The following is a 5,721-nucleotide window of genomic DNA, read 5'->3' as shown; positions in this document are numbered from 1 at the left end:
AAAAAGGAGAGAGACGTAGGTGAAAACAGTCCATTGTTCTCAAAATCTGCAATATCAGATGCCAACCTGTCTTGAAACTGCGTGGCTCAGGTCTTTATAGCCCCGTGAATCTTCTTAGGGAAATGTGGGCTAAATATGAACAGCTAATTAAATTTGTGTCCCTAAATATGATAGAAATGTTAGATCAACTACAGGGACAGCTGTCACCTCTTGATTATTGTGAGACTATGAGTGGACATGTTCCATGGACCTTTGAACAGGTGCAACCAAGACAAGTTTATTAAAACATGATAGCAGTAAGTATATAAGTATGTGAGGCATTGGGATCTGACAGGGTGATCACAGAGACAGGATCCATTAAATATTTGGAGATGTCAGTTTGGTTCTCTAACTTGAGTGGCAGTGTGTCAGAGCTACTGTCAGTTTCCGTAAATTGACATCTTTCAGGGATGTCTGAAGTATCGAGGGCAGAGTCATTTAACATATAAATTCAAAAGAGGATTCTTTTATCACCACTGTGGCAAACTTGCCCACTTTTATGTGTAGGAATCTGTATGAGTGTAAAACTACTATATTGTTCTACTCTACTAATTCATTTTTACCGTGTATCCAGTATGCTCTGTTATTGGTACTTAAGATATAAGGTTAGACACTTAACATTTTTGTCTGACCTTGGAATTTGGGGGAAAAAGAGATTGTCCTACTTTCAGATTACTATATTATCTTTTTGTATCGTGGTGAGAACATGGGTTTGAGCCCTTTCAGCATTCAGGAGGAGGATTATTTTCAGGAAATTTAATTGCCGTGAAAAACCTTTTGGCAAACAGCAATGAGATCCAGTGCAACACTGCAGTCTGAATTCCTCAAAGGTTTTGCCTTTTTCCTTACATGCCACAGTAGAACCATGATTGATTTGACAGCTCGTTATTTCCCTAGATGCTACCACTGTAAAGCATATTTTACTCAGTCCTTACTTGTGCTTAAAGCAGGGCAATAGCTGATACAATTTTTGCTAACAGACATAAAAAGCTACATCTGTGTTTAGGTGTGACTTTCAAAGAACAGCCTTTATGTCACAGGGTCATTAGAATTCCACATTTAATAAAGGGACTTACCTCATTAGCATTTTTGTGGACCTGTAAGGAAAGACAACATTGTATCTCAGTGCATCATTTCTGAAACACTACACTTTCATACTCTGTCAAAGGTGAGAGTAGCTCTTGATTCAGGAAGGCTGGCAGTTAATAAGCAGTGAGTAGCAAGTATGTAGGAAAGGCAATTAACAGAGCTGTGTGGTGTGTGTGTTCATAGAGAAGAATCTCATAACAAGTCATAGTGAGAATGGAAAAGGACAGATGACTCATAAGTCAGAGAGAAAATAAGTGAACACTTTTAGAATTATAATCCTGTATTAGGATCAAAGAATCTCCTGAAATCCCTGAGATTGTGTAGTCATAAATTAATTTATACTGCAATAGACGTGTAAAGGACTAGCCCTCTTAACACAGTGCAGGATTCTTACCTGGTCTCTCATTTTTCCACTTCATTTGAGTTTAGGGAAGAGAGAAACTGTTACGAGCCAGCCAGCAACTGGATCAGCTGATAAAAGATCTTGCTGGTGTCTTGGTGTATGACTAGTTTTTACACATTTTACTCTATGTGTTCTTTCTTTGTGCTGAATGGTTATTTGTGCCTTTTCCTCTCACTTTGTAATTCTTACAGCTTCTTTATTTCAACCTCAGTCCACTAACCTTATGTGAAAAAAAGCAAAAGAACAAAATGTTTATAAATTATCATGCCATTTATCCTTCATATTGTGTCTTTTCCCTTTCATACTGTAACTGCCTTGTCTGCTTAGTCTGAATTTTAAACTGTGGGCTACCAGTTATTTCTTATTCTCTATACAGTGGCTGATACAGTAGGGCCATCTCTGCTTCTGCGTGTTCTTGTAATAGATGCATTTCTTATAAATAATAAAATGAGATAAGGTAGACAGTGGAAGAATCTTACTTTGAAACAACTATACTTTTCACCTCATACATCCGACTTGCATATAGTTTTGAATTGGCTTGCTCAAAGAGGTGCAAGAGATCTAGAGCAGTGAACAAGAGCTCCCTGTAAAAGTGGCTGTGGTTTGGAAGGTAGGAGTATTCTTGAAGTGAAAGTAAAATGAAATGGAGGGAATTTGCAAGAGTAAAACAGCAGAAAGGGATGCAATTCTTGAAAAATATTAGAAAGCCAAAATAAAAGTGTCTTAGTTGAGTCCCTCATATTTGACAGTTTTAACCCACTCTCAACTTTCTTAAATGTGCAACCTGCAGAAGTAAAACTGTTACAAATATAGCAGTGGTGAGAATTATTTGTGACACTGCCATTTAAAGAAATTTCAGTCAGAAGTACAATTACTAAATAGATAGCATTCATTTATAATTAATAGGTTGAATGAGTTCTATACACAAACTGAATAGTCAGTGTGTGAAAAGAGTATTTTACCTGTAAGTAGACTGAAAGATTGATTATCATTGTGCAATCATAGATTCTCTTTGGGATTTACTCTTGCTCAAAGAAAACTACCTCTGCCTGTGCTTTGTGTATCTGCACAACATGCAAGCACCTTGTAGTTACACTGGCTGCAAAGCTGGTGCCGGGAAACCTAGATTGCTTTCTATATGCAAAGGGACTGAATATTTCTGTGCCTTGTGGCGGGAATGTAAGGTGTTGCTACTGACACCCTACAGGTTTTGTGCAAAATCATAAATGGCATTGCTCTTTGTTGTAATATGGAAACTTCTTTTTGGCCTTAATGTGCTGAGACTATTTGGCTCTAGGTATTACTTTTTTTTTACTTTTATTTTCTTTTTTCTTTTTCTTTTTTTTTCCATTGAACATACTATTCCAGTCATATGTCTTTAGTGTATCTAGTCTAATTAATATTTAACTTCTTATAGGCTGCTGGTTTAGCAGGAAAATTAGAAACCTCTTAAATCAAGAATATACTAAAAAGATTTTTAAAAAAATCATTATACAGAGAATGAGACATCTATAAACATTTGGTTTTGAACAGTGTCTGGAAAAGAAGGAGTGTGAAAAGCTTGCAAGAGAGTTTTCCTCTTGCTCAGAATCCTCTTGCTATTTACTGAATATTTTGTTTTCTGAGTAATAAATAATAATCTTTAACTACTCAACAGTTTCTGTGTTTCTGGATTTGTCACTCCAACACAGCTGTAATTTTGTCAGCACGTGAACTGTGGGAAACAATGTTTCTTTAAAGTTTTATTTTGGACAACTGTCCTAGCCTGTGCCAAAGAGAGCATTTTTTCAGACTAATATAATATACAATCTTTCAAGACCCTCCTAAAAGCTTTTCTCGGTCTTGGGATCATGCCCTGGTGTGGGGAGAGGGAGGATTAGGTAGACTGAGTGTAACTAAAATCACTCACTCAGTACACTAAAACAAATGTGTGCTTTACCATGTATGGAAATAAAATCCTCCAGGAACTTGGCCATTGTGTGGATAATATGACTTATCAAGCATATGCTGTGGAGACAAAGATTTTAGTTGGTGGTACTGAGTAGATGCTGAAGGCTTGTTGTACACATTTTATTTTAAAAATTTAAATATTTAAAAATTAATGTATTAAGAAAAAAGGAATAATCTGCAAGTTTCTTGTTAACAATTTCAAAAGAAGCTATCCAAATAGCTTGCTTGGATGGAAGGAGGAAAAAAAACCAGAGAAGAGCAAACCTGCAGAGTATGGTTGCCTTTAGAGATAAAATTTGCTAAATATATACCAACAAACATGTTGTATTTCCCACTCCTTTATTTATAAATGTATGAACCCAGTAGATAAATAATAATTTTGTAGTTGTTAAAAAGCCCCCCTAAAATAGAGTTTAAATCAAGTGCACGTGTTTTACATGCAAATCAGATCTATACCCAAGTGCACAGTTGTTCCCTTTTGTATGGCTTATAGAAATTTGAAGCAAAATTCTTGATCAAACACCTCTGAGCTTTGGAACATCTGAAGCTGGGTCCAAATTCTGAGGCTGGATATACCTCTAGCTTTAAACAGTCAATAATTTAATTTCTGTTAAGAAACTTTTTCTCTATGAAAGTTGCAAGAAATGCTTCAAGCTACGTCTGCATTAGCAGGCAGCGTGGTGCAGTAGGAGCAGATCAGTTGGTATTGAGGACCTGGCATCTACCTAATATGTGTTTCAGAGAGGGGCTGTTTAGCTCTAGTTTGATTCTATGGACTGAATTCCCATGAGTGGTTGGTGCACATCAGCAGCGCTCCCAGAGATCGTCTTCTAGTTGAATTTCATTGTAAAGGAAACCACTTTGTGCACTCTGAAGCTGTTGTGTGAGGTGAACAAAAATGCAGGGAGTGGGAGTGATGGGGGGTTTACTTTCAATAGCACACTTCTGATCTGAAAAGTGTTAGTCTAATTGTTCAAGTGATGAAGTATGGTTGAAAAACTGAAAAAGTTATTGAGTTGATGGAAACAACATAGTTTCTTTTAACTACTTTAGAGAAATTTTTAGGTTTCAAATTGTTGGCAACACTTCAGCATTACTTTAAAGACCAAAAGCATTTGTCTTGGAACAATTGATACAAAAGTACCTTCTAAATTAATTTGTGTATTTTCAGATGCAATTCTTGGTTTACTCATTTGGAGAATTACATTTTCATAGACGTTTTTAACATCTCCGAGAACAGCCCTGCTGTTTACGCAGCAGTAGCATAGCTGAAGAAAGCTTTTCACACCTGTTGATCAACATCTGAAGAGTCGAGATAACAAGCACGCGAAGTCACACTTACTATCTTTCTCTCCATCTAAAAATAAATGCCATGGCTCTCTTTGGCTTGTAATATATATATTAAAAATTCTGGACACAGCTGAGAGGCATAGTAGCATTAAGCTATCACGATTTACTGACTACACCATTCTTAAGCCAGAAGATAAAGTGAATAGTTCTTTAGCTGGACACTTTGTAAAGGATTTGTGCCAGGAACCGCTGACACCGTACTGAGGTAAAGAATTCTGCCTTGAGCACACGGTAGTGAGAATTGCTACATCTTTCTCTCACATTTAAATCTCTGTATTCAATTTCCCCAGACTGAAGTGACTGTAGGATGAGATTTCCTATATTTCTCCTCTGTCAGGATCAAGGATTTTAGAATCTGCATTAACTGAAAATCTTGTTTCCTTTATGTTATATTGATGGAAAGGTTTTCACATAGGTTGGTACTTGAATTTAGACAGGCTTACCTTCTAATTCTATCAAAGTCATGTCCAACCTCAAACCTCTCAAAATAGCACCATGTGATGATGCAATACCACTGAACTTTCCCCAAAGTTTTGGCATCAGGTCATGTTCTATGACTTTCTTTTAATAACCTAACAGTTCTTGTATCTACATTTCTGAGAGTTTCCCCACATGTACAGTTGGTATGTTTGGCCTGTTAAAGAGAGCACAGTTTTGGGTCTTCAGTTTTGAAGGCACATGATCTCACTGAGTTTTAGAAAGCTATTTTTGCCCAGATTATATACTCAAATGACTAATACAAAAATTGTGTTTCATTCTTGCCAGCAGTCTGATAAATCTGAAGCATACTCCTCTGTCAGGCTGGAAATGCCAAACTTCTATTATTGTCAAGTCACTTGACACTCAAGTGTGTCTCTTTTTTCATACCAGTTGAAAAAAAATAGAGAATC

The sequence above is a fragment of the Nyctibius grandis genome, chromosome 6, assembly GCF_013368605.1.
Source record: "Nyctibius grandis isolate bNycGra1 chromosome 6, bNycGra1.pri, whole genome shotgun sequence".
NCBI classification, from domain to species: domain Eukaryota; kingdom Metazoa; phylum Chordata; class Aves; order Nyctibiiformes; family Nyctibiidae; genus Nyctibius; species Nyctibius grandis.
This window is presented reverse-complemented; position numbering follows the sequence as displayed.